The following is a 16,650-nucleotide window of genomic DNA, read 5'->3' as shown; positions in this document are numbered from 1 at the left end:
GACACACCAGGGGAGGGGAGACTGCTAATATTCTGTCTGCTGATCTGTGTGGTGGTCACAAAAATACTTACCTTATAATAAATTAAAAAATAAAAAATAATAATAAAAAATAAACAAATAAATATAAATAAATATAAATAATAAATGAAAATATCTTGTAATAATTAACTAAGCTATGTAGGTGTTGTATGGATATCTGCGTCTATGTCTTATTTTACAATAAAAAGATAAAAAGAAGATAAAAACAGAATGTGTGCTGTTAACAAAAGGTGCAGACTAACAGACACATATACACTGAGGAAGTAACAGAACTGTGTATCATGTATACACAAAAATCTGCCCAGATTTGTGTCATAAATAGGTTTTTGTAATAAACTTCTCAAATAGTAACTATTTTTTAAAAGATTTTATTTATTTAATTATTTTTCAGAGAGAGAGAGAGAGCACAAGTAGGGGTAGCCGCAGGCAGAGGGAGAAGCAGGCTCCCTGCTGAGCAAGGAGCCTGATCCAGGACTTGATCCCAGGCCCGAGACCATGACCGGAGCCGAAGACGTTTAACCGAATGAGCCACCCAGGCATCCCATTACTTATCAACTATTTTTTATCTTCAAATAGGAAAACTGTTTTCTCAAGTTCCAAGTTTATTCACTTGTAATAGAGAAATAGGCATCGGTTACCTAGTCATAACCAGAAGTCAAGTATTAAATAAAATTAACACAATAGCTCATGATAAGGTGGTCGTTCCCCTCTCTTCCTTCAATTATACGTTTCATGGGTCAAGGATATAGAAAGACTGTGTTTTCCAAATCAATGTTTCCCAAATACTGTGCAGCATTATCCCCCAACAACAACAAAAAAAACTGACATCAAAAAGATGTGAGCCCTTCGCAAAGTATCTATATGTATAACACAACCCCATTCACAGTATTAGCAGGTTTTCTTCTCAGAGGGGAGGAGTGAAGAATAGATATGATTATTTTAAAGTTCTTTGTTTTTTAAAAAAACCTCACACATAAAAATAGACATGAATATTCTGTAAAATAGAACTTTAAAATTCTGTCAAAGGAAACTTAAATAAGAAAATTTTGCAAGATGGAACAACCCCCATCACAAGGTAAAATACACATAAGCTCCAAGAGTTCAAACACTGTGATCCTGGTACACGTATGGGCAGAGAGATCAATGAAACTAAATGGATATCCCCAAAAGAGACCAAAGTGTACAGGAGAACGTATAATACAAAAGAAATCAAAGAGGAAAAGTTGGAACCATTCAGTAAAATTGGAAAAACTAACCACTGTGACAGAGACCACTGATTTTCCATTAAAATTCCTTCTTGGCTGCTTCTTGGGTCCATGCTGACCTGCAGAGACCACACTCCCCACTCTCCCATGCAGCTACATGTGCCCCAAGACTAAGTTCTCACCAATGGAAATAGAAGTGGTGTGTGTCCAACTTCTGATCACTTGCCCTGGACTTTCTCCTTTGTCCTTCACATGGAGGGAGCCCAGATATGGTGCAAGCCATCTATGACCATGTGCATAACTACAGTGACAACTGCACAGAAGGAACATGAGTCTCAATGACTAGTGGCTATGGGAGGTTCTGCTGACCTGGTTTGCTCACACAGGACTGTTTAGTGAGAAAAAAAATCAGCTTCTATGTTGTTTGAACCATAGCATAGCCCTTGGTTACAGCAACTCAGCCTTAGCCTAATAAATAGAGCATTTAGAGAAAAATTCAGTTTGATTCATACCTAACATTCCAGATGGATCAAAGATTTAAACCTGAAAACGTAGCCACAACACAACATCCAAGGAACCATGAGATAGGTTTTTAGCCACAGAAAGTTTATCTGTTTAGCTCTACAAGTCGCTGTGAACATCTGCTCCTGATGTCTCTTCCACTACAAGGTAAGTGCCATGGAACAAGAATTGAGATCGTTTTCTTCAGTGTTCTATATACTGCTGCCTAGAACAAGTGCCTAATACCTACGAGGCATTCCATAAGTAGCTGTCGAATGAATAAATTGATAAATATAAGTGTACTAATTTTTAAATAATCTGCACAGCAAAATAATTCTTATTTTTGTACAAATGACAAGATATAAATATCACTACCACACTTTATTTTGTTAATGCACAGGAGTTCCTTTAAACTGATAATAGATCAATAACCCAATGGGAAAACAGACTAAGTACCAAACACAGGGGGAACACAACAGGAAATACAAATGGTCTTTAAAATTACGAAAAGATGCTCAATATCAATGAAAATAAAAGTACAAATTAAAGCTACATTAAACTATCATTTCTCACCTATCCATTTGGCAAAGTAAAACATCTTTGACAATCATACTGTGATCAACAGAGTTTGAGGAAACACCCATTGCTGCTGAAATCTAAAACTGGGGCACCTGGGTGGCTCAGTGGGTTGAATATCTGCCTTCAGCCCAGATCATGTTCCCGGGGTCCTGGGATCAAGACCCATTTCAGGCTCTCTGCTCAGCAGGGAGACTGCTTCTCCCTCACCGCCCCCCACTCGTGCTCTCTGTCTCGCTCTCCCTCTCTCAAATAAATAAATAAAATCTTAAAAAAAAAAAAGAAAGAAAGAAATATAAAACTTTGCAAGCTCGATGAACAGAGTAACCTGGCGATAAATTTCTACCAAATTTAAAATGTTTGTAACTTTTGACACAGCAATTCTACTACTAGAAATGGATCCTACGGATATACTCATAAACATGTTTAAAATGCTATCTGTACAAGGTTATATTCCCTAGAGCCCTGTTCATAATAATAAACAATAGACTAGAAGTCATCCAGGTGGCCATCAACATAGCACTGGTTAAATAAATTATAGCACATGTCCACAGTGGAATACTAGGCATCCATCAAAAAAGAATGCAGTATTAATATAGAAGATCTTCCAAGAAATATTATCACAGTAAAAAAAGGCACAAAACAGTGTATATTGTTACTATCGGGGTTTAAACACACACACACACACACACACACACACACACACACACACACACATGGGCACCTGGGTGGCTAAGTTCATTAAGCATCTGCCTTCAGCTCAGGTCATGATCCCAGGGTCCTTGGATGGAGCCCCACCCCTCACAGGCTCCCTGCTGAGCAGGGAGTCTCTTTCTCCCTCTGACCCTGCCCTTGGTTGTATTCTCTTGCATTCTCTGTCAAATAAATAAATAAAATCTTTAAACACACACAAATAAAGCCGTGCAATAATCTAAAGGTTATATGCCATTATATTATATATGCTTTGAAATCTCCAAAAGAATACACAAAGAACTGGTAACAATGACTGACTCTAGGAAGAACAACTGGACGCCTGGGAGATGGGAGGAGTGAAACGTGTATTTCTTCACTCTTTTGTGCCTTTTTAATCTTATAAACAGTGATTATATCACTTTCCTAAAAATAAGTGTTTTATAAAGAAACAAAAATAAAATACTCATCCCCAACCCCAGATATCTGAAAACTTCTCTGGCGATTCTCACTGTCAAACACACTAGGGAACTACTGAGCTGAACCATCTTAACCCTGTTTCATAATTAAGAATCACAGGGTTAGCAATTAACAAACACCACCATCTCTTCCTCCGTCACATAAATGCATATGCGAAATAAAGTCAGTCTCTTAATTCCATCCCTGTTATTTATTACTTCCTCTTAAAACTAATTCAATCTCACGCCACCTTAAATGGGCATGAAAATCTCTCAAAATGCTCCAAGGATAGTAGCCAGAACCAACAACTATACAAATACATTAACACAGCCTAGCGCCAAAGTTTCTTCCAGGCATCCAGAAGATGAAAATCGGACATAACGGACACTTCAGCAACAGCCCAAAGCTGTGCATCACGTGCCTTGGGAAACAAAAACTCACATCATTAAAGACTAAAAAGTCCAATGTCAACAGCCGTGGCTTTTGTTTTCTCCCTCATGTGAAAGGTCTCCCCCCCCCACACACATCCCCCTTTAAATTACAGGCTAACCCCTCACTTGAGGACTGGTTATTATGTTACAGCCTTATAAGGAACACTAAGCAGTCATTTAGACTGAGATTCTGCTTAAAAGGGAAAATGTCCACAGCTTATGGAGTGGAAGGAAAAAGCAAGTTGTAAGACAAAATGTGGGGACATGTTCGTCAATTCTGAAACATAATTAATATGCAGATTTTATATGTAATAAGGTAAGATTTGTGTGTGGAAAATATGTGTTCCAAATTAGTGGCTATGGGTCACTGCCAAAGAGGACGGCAGGGAGGAAATTTTACCTATGTATATGTCTGTACTTTATACTATTTTGTACTATTTGAAATTAAATAATCAAGGGGCGCCTGGGTGGTTCATTTGGTTCAGCGGCAGGCTTTGCCTAGGATGGTGATCTTGGGGTCCTGGGACTGAGCCCCATGGGGCTCTCTGCTCAGCAGGGATTCTGTTTCTCCCTCTGCCTCTGCCCATTCCCCTGTTCCTACTCTCTGTCTCTCTCAAATAAATAAATAAAATCTTTGAAGGGCAGGGAGAAAAAAAAAAAAAAAAAAGAAAAGTGGCCCTCTAAGGGGAAAAGAATGGCAGAAGTATTTTATATTTATTGATAGTTTTTTAATAAATTGGCCAATGGTAACGAATAACTAAGCAGCTCCACCCAAAAAGGAAAAAAAGAGAGAGAGAGAAAGAGAAAGAGAAAGAAAGAGAGAAGCCCACCTTCCAGGCAATGCAAGAACTAAGAAGAGTTAGGCTAGAGTCCTACCCTTTTAATACCGGATTCATTTAAACCAACAAAATCATCACTGTGGCTAAGAATTTACCGTGTTAGATTTGATCTCTGCCAAAGAGCATTAAAAGAGGTGATTTGCTGAAATGGCTCTAGGGCTGGCTCTGGCAACGCTGCTCGGAGAGCTCCTGGGGAAGCTGACTCAGCTACCTTAGAGCCCGCGCCCCATCATGTCTTCCCACAGTCCCGCAGGCAGTGCGCTCCGGCTCTGAGCTAGGCTCACTCGTTCACCGTCCACAGGAGACCAAGGCAGCGGCACGCGCTCCTGGTGTCATGAGAAGTTCTCCAGTTGTTCTGCTCTGGTGATGTGAGGATCCCAAGCGGCTCAGGGCTGCAGAGGGGAAGAAGGAAAACAAGCTGAGCAGAAGAAAATTCAGCAGTTGTGAATGTGCTGGCTGAAGGAAGCACACACTTGACAAGCCTTTCCATGGGGACTGTGAAACGAAGGGCAATTTACAACTGAAGCAAATAAGGAAAGGGGTTGAAAAACAATGACATGTAGTATGTGGAGGTCACAGATCCGCACTGGTCTTTAAATATTTTCTAAATGACATAAAACTCAGTAAAATCTGCAGTTGGTAAATTTCAAAATCGAGTTCCTTTAAAGCCATATACCATGGACTCCAGCCAATTACAAAAACAAACGAAAAGCAATGGCTTCGCATATATTAATTATATATACTTGGTTAAAAACAAAAGACATTTGAACAGTACACGAGTATAGAAGGAAAAGTCTCTCTCCAGACTCCTAGGGACACCCCATTGCACCAAAGGAACCAGTTTCTTGTGTGTCCCCCCAAGAAAGGATCTGGTTTAGGTCCACTTTCAACCACCATTCTCAGTTGTAGATAGAACTAGTTCAAAGGCTCAGAAAACAATGGTGGGGAGGGAGCACAAAGCGGAAGGGAAGGGGCTCTAGATAACTGAAAAACAAAAAGCCACCCAAGCTCCCTTTCCTTTAGGAAGACTTTAAAAACATCAACATTTGCCAAAGGAAGAGGAAATTTTTATTAGAACCAAACTTTTCCATTCAAATAAGTCACACAAAACACTGAAGAATTTACTCCTTTCAAAAAACAGCACTTTTTTTTAACCTCGAGGAATATTTTGCCAAGAAAACGTTCATGTAAATAAATCTAAACAGAAAACAAACCCAAAATACAACATTCCTCAATAATTATTTGAAAGGAAAATCACAACCCTGAAATTAAAGGGAAATGTTTTATAAGTAATAAACCTTTCTTTGCTTCAGTTTAAATTAAGGCTCATAATCAATTTGAAAAGATAGTCTAGACATGTAAAAGGCACACGAAAAATAAGACAACAATAATATCCCCCCAAAATAGAAAGGTCAACCAGAAATTTCACATTTGCAGCTATCATTTAGGGAACTTACAGAGTAAAAATCCATTTCTAGAGTGGACATCCTTAAAAACAAACTCATTAACTAAGCAGAAGACACAACCTCCACTTTCAGTACAAACTGCTAAAATCCTGGTATTTTCTGAGAGGCGGGGGCCAGAGAAATTTGGCGGACTGACACTGAGGTTGCTTTCCCCTGTGCCAAATCTATGTAGGGGGCCATTGCTAAGCTGCCCTGCCTAGGGCTTACCAAGTTATAAGTACTGTCTGGCAGGGGCGGGGGTGGGGGGGGTGCTTTAGAGAGCAAGAAAATAAGGAAACACTGGTGCGTATTTCTTCGATTCTTTCAAAAAAAGAATCATCAGAAAAACTGTCAAAGTTTAACTTTTTAATTACAAAGGTGCTTCTATTTCCTTTCCAACTTCCAGCCCTACCTATTACCTTCACTGCATGGAATTCCTTCAAGACCAGGCTCTCCTGCCTCTGTTCAGCCTTCTTTAATGATTCTTCTTTAATGATTCTTATATTTTCCAGATCTTTCCATTCTGAATCCTCTGGCATTTAGATTCTATATGACTCGACTTGGCACTTAATCCTCTGCCTTGAACTAGGTTTGTCGCAAAACCAATTTAAAACTAGGAAAGAATCACGTATTATCCTTCTACTATATTATTTCTTTCCCAATACCTAATAGATAGCTGGTACTCAAAAGTTGCTAGATAAAACTCAAGTCTTCAAATTAAACATAATTTAATATTTGTTTTAGAATGCATCAGTTTCTCAAATAACCTGTGGATTGAAGTCAAAACTGTGGTGTATTGTAAGGAGGAACAGGTTGGTAAAAAGGGAGCCAAAGAATCTGGAGCAAATTCCAGGTATTTAACTCTTAAATGTTCTACACAGGACCCAGCTCCACACAAATACACTTCACGCCAAGAAGCAAGCTTGGCAGATCCTGAAAGGCAGTGGGAAGCAGTTATGTTCAAAACCCCAAGAATGGTTAATAAAAACATAAACAAACCAAAACAAAAGAGATGTGCACCAATTAAAATCAGTGCTATAAAATAAGTATCGATGTAGCAAACTCCAGCAACTTGTCACAGAACTTCCACTGAGCCGAGTTTTTTTAAAACCATAGCCAACTCCTTTGTTTGGTTCACTGAGGTTTAACTATTGGCAGCTAATCTGACCCTTTATAAAGGTTAGAAGCACATTCCTCTCCAGTGGTGGAGAGTAAAGGGAAGGAAGGGGGAAAAAGAGAAAAAAAGAAAAGTCCTTACTCCAAGTGTGGGTTTAACATAGCAGCTATTTTTCTTTAATGCAATTTAAAAGAACATGCATAGTTTCTTAAAAGTTATTGTATTATGATGGGACCTGAGTAACAGGAAAGCATAAAAGGTACTTAAAATCAAACAAGTTCTTGGCAGTCAACAAAGCAGCTAAGCAACAGGAAGAAAAAAAATTCAGGGCAGGTTTTCTCAGCTATTTAATTATAACTGCATCCTTGGCCTCTAGAAATTGTAGCTTCCAAATACTGCAGATTTCAAGACAGCATTCCTTGTGCGGCGATGGATGTTCATTACACTTATTATAGCCATCATTTTACAACATACACAAATATCAAATCATTGAGTTGTATGCCTGAAACTAGGATATTGTTATTTGCCAATTATACTTCAATTTTTAAGAAAAAAATAAAAAGTCATCATCCCATACCTTCCCTGTTTATCCACCCAGCCGCATAACCCAAATAAACCGTGGTGGATCTTGCTGTCAAATTACTCTTAACTGCAATTACTTTAAGAAGCAGCATATGGTTCCAAGAACATGGACTTAGGAAAGAGCCAAACCCAGTTTTCCAACCTACTTAATGTGATCTTCCCCCAAATCACTGAACCTCTGTCAGTCTGTTTTCCTTCCCATAAAACAAAGTAAATGCCTTCCGTCTTTAACAGTTACTAATAATGCCAGCTATCATTTAGTGAGCCCTTAGTTCCAGAACTTTTCTAACCACACACTTGCATCATCTGATTTAATCCTAACAGCACAAAAATTGAGATGAAGGTATTAGTTTTCCCATTTGAAAGATGAAACAATGTTAGAGAGGTGAAATAAAACTGCCCAAGATCACACTTTTTTAAAAAAGATTTTATTTCTGTATGTATGTATTTATTTATGTATTTATTTATTTGAGAGAGAGCACAAGCACATGGAGGGGCAGAGGGAGAGAAGCAGGCTCCCTGTTCAGCAGGGAGCCCACTGTGATGCAGGGGCTCGAGCCCACGACCCTGAGACCATGACCTGAGCCGAAGGCAGACCCTTAACAGATGGAGCCACGCAGGCGCCCCATCACATTTTTCTAACAAGTGGAAAAAACCCAAGAATCAATTCAAGTTTTGCTGACTCCAAAATCTATGTTCTTAATTGCCAATAAGTAAAATTGCATCTTGACGGTTTTAAGAACTGCACTCAATGCTCATAGTAAATACTCTTAGTCCCCTCTCCTGTTTTCTACTCCTTAGAATAACAGAAGTGTGAAAGCACTGTGGTAGGAAAAGCAAAAAGCACACCAATCCAAACAATAACACAAATCATCCACAAATCACACGACAAATGTCCTCTTGTTCTGGCTCTAAAATAATATTGCTACCACCAAGCATATAGATGTCAAGTATCCTTGAAGAATTACCTATTCCAGACACTTGAATATGTGAGAAAGACAGGTATGATCACTTAGTAATTCTGGAGAAAGGCAATGGGGATATCAGCCGGTTCCCAAGATCCCCAGTCTCCCAGTGGAACAAAACTAGGCCACATGCCCGAGACAACTGATAAACTCAGGGGACACTGTGGAGCAGAAAGAACAGGGAAAGCCACACGAAGCTGAGAAAAAGATAAACCGGCGACTGAATCAGGAAGTAGGGAGGAACGTGGAGATACAGCAGATCCCCTTCTCTGGGGGTTTCCAAATTCTCAATAGATCTTCATCTTTGGGATTTAGGGATGAGAAATGTGCATCTCCAGGAATTTCTCCAGAAATACTCTCCCAATTATAGTTCTTCTTAAAATACTTCCAAATATTCTTCAGCCACTATTACAGATATCTTTTTAAAAATGTCATGTAAGTAAGAAATAATGGTATTTACAAAAAACTGTAGCCTGTAACAAATACTCAGATGCTAGAAAATGCCAGTGAACATTATTGGGTAGTATTCCAAGAGCTGGCCAAATCCAGCCCGCAGTCTGTTTTGGTAAATAAATGTTTTATTGGAACACAGCCCCACTTGTTCATTTGACGTATAGTCCATGGCTGCTTTCATGCTCAAACGGCAGAGCTGATAGTTCTGACAGAGTCCATATGCCTTGCAAAGCCTAAAATATTTGCTATCTGGCCCTTCAGAGAAAAAGTTGCTTGACCCCCACAATGACCTGCAGTTTGAATCTATGCGGAAGGTTAACAGCATTGCACAGAATCACATGTTGAAATTGCCATTTTAAAGACTTCTGCTTCAGAAACGTATTTCTTGGAATACCATGCACAGGATTTGTATACAATATGCTATGTATATAAACTTATTTTATTTGCAAGGATGACTCACCAGTAGCAGCAGACAGGGCCACAAACACATATTTATAACCTAGCAACAGCTACACGCAATCACGACCGATTCTCTCCTCTGGGTTCCTACCCTGTCCTGGCTCTGGGAAACGTCAATCTTATCCTTCCCTCCGCAGGCTCTCGTTCAACTTGACATCAGTGGATTCCTTCAATCTACCACTGCCTCTATGTTCATTGTTTAATTCTCACAGGAGAACTGCCACACTTCTTCCCATCTACCTGATTTCTTAGCTGACTGTTTGGGCCATCTGGAAAGACACAAACTTCCCAAGAAATCCTGGGAAGGAACTCTGCCATGGAAATAACGATTCTCTTCAGGTGTATGGAGACTAAGTGGAGCCCGAACCCCCCAGACTTGTAAGGGATAGAAGAAGAAGAGTTGAGCGCAGGAGGCAGAAGGAGGAAAAACAAAGTTCAGGATGCTTTAAGGAAAAGGCTAAGGTCTGTCCCAACACCTAGAGAGACGAGCAACCTAAGTGGAGATAAGAAGATGAAATGTCTTCATGCTATGGCCCCAGTGATAGATTTAAGGCCCAAATATCACAGCATCTTTCTCCTTCTAGAATTTCAGTTATAATTTGGCTGAGATGAAAGATATTCACTGTGAATTATGACAGGAGTGTCATTAAGCACCAAACTATTCCTGAAGATAACCTGCTTACAGTTCATAATCTCGAACACCCTCATCTAAAGTGGCTGGTGGGGGGGGGGGGTCCACCAAAATCCCATTTACCCATTTGTCCAACCAAAGATGCATCTATTTGTGCCAGAAGTACAAAGCACAAGAACCAAGGGTGAAACGCAAGGGAACAAAGGCATTGGGATATAGCAGCACCAAACGGATTCCAGGCTTGAATTAAAGAGTCCCGGGCTGAATCCCAGCCCTGCCAATCATGTAATCTTGGGCCAACTGTCTGGGCCTCAGTCTCTCCCAGGCAAAATGGGCATCGTGACTTCCTCACAGAGTTGCCACATGTGAAGTCTACGGCCTACAGGGGGTTCTAATGAATGGTAGCTATTATTGTAAACACAGAATTTAAGGAGCAGATATAAGAAGAAGAGAGAGTGACAAAGACAGAGAATCACAAGGGTTGACATTACGTTGAATCATTTGAAAATGCTGTAATTTGACCATTTTGCCTCATAAAAATAAGCAATTTTTAAATATATATTACAAAGGGCTCTGTAGGGAAGCCTGAAAGGAGACAGCATGAAAGTCTAATACCCCATCCTCATTCCCCAACTGGTGGCGGCTCAGAAGAAATCCAGACACCAGATGGGAAGGCTGCAGACTAAAATAGAATACCCCTTAGTCAAGTCCTCCCTAGAGAGGAGGTGTGACTTCAGGGAAGAGAAGACTCAACAAAAGACAGACAAACACACACACCTCACTCCTAGGTAGCCCACGTAACTTGCTCCTTCTCTCTTTCCTTTTCCATTCCTGTCCTGTCCTTTCTTTTCGTTATTTCTGTCCCCATGGTAAAGCCCCATGGTGTCTTGTTAACCAGCTGGGGAAAGAAACAGCATTTCTGCTCAGCTGATGTTACCAATTGCCCAGCAAGCCTCCGGTAGGCCTTGTAGCACAGCTGGCAGCTCGTAAAGAAATCCAATGGGTCTGGGGTTGTCTGGCTGGCTCAGTCAGTTAAATGCCCAACTCTTGATCTTGGCTCAGGTCTTGATCTCACAGTCACAAAATCGAGCCCCATGCTGGGAACAGAGCCTACTTAAAAAAAAAAAAAAGGAAGGAAGGAAAGGGAAAAGAAATCCAGTGGATCCATTGCATTTTCCCTGTTATTTTTCTGTCTTCCCTTCATACTGTAGGTGTCAATTTTTTCAAGTCCTTTTAGCCCTCCCCCAGCTAATGGGTCTGTGGTTGATTCATGGCGTCATGTCAGTTCCTAGATGCGATCTGAGTTTCAAGACACCCCACTAGCCCAAACCCAACTAGCTCCATCCCAGCTATCCCTCATCTCAGAAAGGTTCTAAGTGAGAAATGAGAACACCTTGTGTACCGAGGGATGAATTACAGGTAGAGGTAAGAATGGAGGAACATGTCATTTCTTCCCTCCTCCCAACCCATACTCTCAAAACAGAATTAGACTTCCCTAATTAGATTGCTCTTCTCAGTCTGTTGGGTCAGCTTTCACGAACGTAAATCCAAGTTCTGCAGCACCGCCGCAATCCCCATGACCGTGTTTCATCTGTTGTCTCAAAGTAATGTGGCAATCCTTGATGATTACCCTCACACACAAAACTATGGAGGCTTTCATCAGCTGATGATCTCAAAGCATTTTTACAAGAGTTCGCAGGGATGCCTCCCACGTGGGCCAGAACCAGACTTTCTGGTTTTCTGATGGGGTGTCTGGCGTTTTGTTTCTCCTAAGCTTTACTCTAGAGTTCCTGTGTTTATATCCTCACTAGATAGACATTAGCAAAGCTTCTTGGAAGTAGGGGCTCTGTGTATCCAACATCCCGCTGTAACCTCCATAACCTGGTCAAGCATCACACCAGACCTACTTAAATATTTGTGGAATGAATGAAGCTTAAAATTATAGAAACATCCAAAGCATTAATAATTTCAACGTCATAAACTTGGTAACCTAAAGCTTCTCTATCACTAAATGGCTAAGCCTCTACCCTAGACTTAAATTTCAAAACAGTGCAAAATGTACTAAAAACTCTTACTTGAGTGGAACAGGCTAACATAAAGGAACATATTAAAAAATTGTAGAAAAAATTCTATTTCATAAAAGCAGTCCTCACTTTAGAGTGGTAGTAAGTTTTCTTAATACATTTACTAACGAAACATCTCCAAAATGAGGTTAAGTTTTTCAAAATTGTATCTATAGAAATTTCCGGAAACACTGATAGGGCTCCTGCAAAACAGAAGACAGAACTAAAGCTTTTAAAAACCATTCTTCCAATCTCTTCTTGAAAATATTTATGTCATCTACCAACCTAAATAAAATTTTCACCAGATCCCTCTCCCTAATTAAGGTTCACTGAGAATAAACTGAATAAAAGGCAATCAACATTCTTTTTCTAATTGTTTGGCTTAATGTATTATTTGCCCACAGGCACATAGACATTTCCAAGTCTAGGCGGGGAAACTGCTTGCTCCCCTCCGCCCCCCTCATGCAGACAAAACAAGGTAACAAACAAACAAAAAAAACCCAGTAAAGTTTAAAAAAAAAACAATTAAAATAAAAGTGGACAATATTTTTACGGCTTTCTTTTCTTATTGTTACTGTTTTGTGTGCATGTGTATATATTACATATCCGTAACTATGTCAGACAAGCCACGCATTTTACAAGTAGTTGCCAGTCCTGCAATGAGTTATCTGAAAAAGTAACCTGCAACTTCTTAAGGAGAAAAACAGCCTCTTATTCATCTTTACGTTTTGTAATAATTGGGGGAGCATCCCTTCCTTACTAATCAACAAATACTTGCTCACTGATGAACAGTGAGATTAATTTAAGATTAAAGTCAAGAATCCGGGTGATTGGGTCTACGGGAGATTGAGCAGCCTTGAACATTACAGTTCTTCCAACTTCGCTCCATCATGTTGATGGGAGGATTGTAGGGAGTCATCAAGGTATGGTGGAGAAAACACCAACAGGAGGAGCTAGACGTGTCCCTACACCACCAGTTGTGTGACATGGGAAAATCTCTTGTCCTCTCTGGCATCCATTTTCCCTAATTACAAATTGAGAGTGGTGGCCCAAGTTGCTAAGTTTCCCTCCAGCTCAAAAATTCTGTTTAGATATTTCTCTTACAATCACTAGAAGGATTCCTCAAGAATTATGCCAACAAAAAAGGGTATGTCTTTAATTAAAAATGGTTTTCCAGTCTACTCCTGTACTGAGATGGCATACAACCTACTCTTTAAAAAAAAAAAAAAAAAGTAAAAATAACACTTTTCATTTAATTCAGCCATTGAGTTCCTAACTCATAGAGGTTTGCTTTCAATTTAATTTGCTTACCAATAATCTGTTTGCCAACTAAAGGATAATTGAGTAAGAAACTGCACAAAAAGAAGTAGAATAGTGTAGGGAGGAGGGGAAGAGGTCATTCAAGAACAGTCTCTCAAGGGGCATGAGACAATGCCCAGTTCCCGAGACAAAAAATCTAGATTAACAAAACTAAAGTCAGCATGTCCAACTCAGCCACCACCCCAAATGTGCCAGTCTTCCTTTATGTCCTATCTCATGTAATGGAACCACCAGTGAACCTTGATGACAAAGTTGGAAACCAAGGGGTTCACCTTACAAACTCCATCACTGCCTTTGTTTCAGCTTGTATGGTCTCCTACCAGCAATATTTCCAACTGCCTCCTTGGTGAGCTCCTCCAGGTACCTGCCAACAGTGCAGTCAACACCCACTGAGCCTCTCTTCTGCTTAACCATCAATAGCTCCCCTCAGCATGAGCAGATTCCTGACCTCCATGACCAGGCCTGAGATCTCTCCAACCCCATCCAATTATCACCTAACTGCACCATACAGCACCCTGAAGACACCACAATCTTATTCACCTCCTGCCTTTACCCCTGTCCCCCCAAGATGTCTTTTTCCCTCTGTCAAGTCCCTACGCTTCAAGATCAGCTCACAAATCACTCCCTGATAGAGGCCTTCCCTGCCCCCATGCCTGCACCCTGTCTGGGGTATACGCAACCTCATCTGTTGTTCCCAAACTTAATGACTATGGCACCTAAAAGGTGCCTTTTTTTTTTTTTTTTTTAAATTTCACTGCCTAGTGAGTCTGTGATTCCTTGAAGATAAGGAGTATTTTTTCATCTCTGAAACATCAGGGACACTCTTATAAATAATAGGTCCTTAATAAATGTTGACAGATGAATGGGTGAACCCTGATAATGGATTCAAAGCATAAGAGGGATTCTCCAAAGGAAATATGAACAATAAAAATTGAGAAATAATTATGCTAATGGGGGAAAAAGCGGAGGTAGGCCTACGAGCATCCACTTTTAGTGTTGTCATGGTTTTTAATTCAAGGCAAAAAAAAAGAAAAAAATCCCCAAATTCTAAATTATAGAAACTAAGACAGAACTAAAGTGTTTCTTATTTCACACAAAAAGACAATGTGTAAACTAAATGTATACACTAAACCATAGTTTCCCACTGACTTGCATATATATACAGGGAAGTATTCCCTACTCTAATACTTTAGAACATAGTCTTTTTCTAAATTATATATATAGAAAAGTAACTTGAGAACAGCAGTTGAATACCACGCTAACACTGTAATATTACTGGAAACTAAGATGCTGTCAGTAAAATGTAAGAAGGAAGATGCCTCATCTTATAAGAAAAACATTCTTTTTCCCAGAAAATTATTCCCAAGACAGTCCCCTTAGAGCCAGGCCTCCGTACAGTTCTCAAGGCTAGGCTCTAACTCCCTGGCCTCCTTCCAGATGTCTTCAGTCAAGGTGCTGGGGCCGGAGTAGGCAAAGGATGAGTCCTTCTCACCATGACCGTGCTATCTTCTTAATGGTTATTCCCCGCCCCACCACCCATTTTCCCAGCCCCAACCTTTTTATACCACACAGCAGGAAGAAAAGAACACATACACCAATTGTTATAAAATGTAACTGAGCTTAATTTAATAAGCATAAAGAAGGTAACAGAAAGGAGGAAAATAGCCAAAGCTGAATATTAAGGAAAGGAGAAGGAAGATCCACGGAATAAACGTGCCTATAAGTAGTACTCACTGGCTGGGATCACTTTAAGTTTACACATGAAATTGCTTAATGCATGAGTCATTTTAAATCATGACTGTATTGATTCACTGAGTATGTTCAAGCAAACCTGCAATGAAGATGACCTAGAGTCTGGAGATGCAGATGATTCTCCAATCAAAAGAATGGGGGTGACAGATACATTTTAGAAAAACCAAAGACATAAATAAGTTTGTGTTTGGAAATAACATTTTTTTTAAGTTTTTTTTTTTATTTATTTATTCATGTCAGAGAGAGGGAGAGCACATGCTCGAGCAAGAGCAGGAGTGTGGGGGAGGGTCCAAGGCAGACAGAGAAGCAGACTCTCCTGAGCAGGGAGCCCCACGCAGGGCTCAGGGCTCGATCCCAGGGCTGGGTCATGACCCAGCACAAAGGCAGATGCTTAACCAACTGAACCACCCAGGTGTCCCTGCAAAAACACTTAAATCCTGTCATTTTCTTATTGCAAATGGGCAGAAGAATGTGAGATAATTTATAAAAATTGGGCATGGGTTAAAAAAAAAAATGGGTTTAGAATTTACTGTTCTGAAGGCTTCTGTGACACAGTCAACAAACACTGGTGCCCGACTAGGGGAACTGGTCCAGGACCTCGGCTTCTATCCTCACCCAGTGCACGGGATGACTGGGAGGCTGACCTTCAGCTTCTACTTTAATGCTCTTAGCTCTAACATCAGTCTTACATGCTGATGGTTTCTTTTTGGGGTGATGAAGTGGCCTAACATTGGATAAGTGACAGTTGCACAATGCTATAGCTTTACTCAAAGCCACTGAACTACACACCACGAAAGGGGGGATGTTACAGTATATGAACTAACTCGAGAAAATGGTCTTGAAAAGAAAAATCAGTCTGAAAGCTCTTCGGCCTTTTCCTGTACAGCTTCAGACCCTGGGTGTATGCTGTGCTGTTAATTCCACAGACATACTGGCTCTCCCACCTCATTTTTATTGAAAGAGCTGAAGCTTTGGAATCACACCGTTCAGTCTGGGAACTGAACCTAGGTCTGTCATTTCCTAGGCTCTGGAATCTTGAGCATGCTACCATCTGAGCCCCCATCTCCACCTACCTATCAGATGAGCAGAATGAGTCTGCTCAGACTGACGGTAAACAGCAAAA

At 40.2% G+C, this 16,650-nt stretch overlaps 1 protein-coding gene across 4 annotated transcripts in view; it reads right to left on the bottom strand.

Moving 5' to 3' along the window:
- The window catches only part of ACVR1 (activin A receptor type 1), a 126,762-nt gene that overhangs the window by 70,985 nt on the left and 39,127 nt on the right, over positions 1-16,650 (bottom strand). For 2 of the 4 annotated variants that reach the window (XM_080797941.1, XM_080797943.1), the window contains exon 2: positions 4,952-5,132. The gene's annotated coding sequence lies outside the window, so the exon portion shown is untranslated. Of the gene's footprint in view, positions 1-4,835; positions 5,133-16,650 lie in introns of those variants that run through there. The other 2 variants (XM_080797940.1, XM_080797942.1) reach the window with 2 other exon arrangements.

Source organism: Martes martes, assembly GCF_963455335.1.
Source record: "Martes martes genome assembly, chromosome: 3".
In the NCBI taxonomy this organism is placed as follows: domain Eukaryota; kingdom Metazoa; phylum Chordata; class Mammalia; order Carnivora; family Mustelidae; genus Martes; species Martes martes.
Note: the sequence above shows the minus strand (reverse complement) of the source record. Positions and strands in the feature narration are given on the sequence as shown.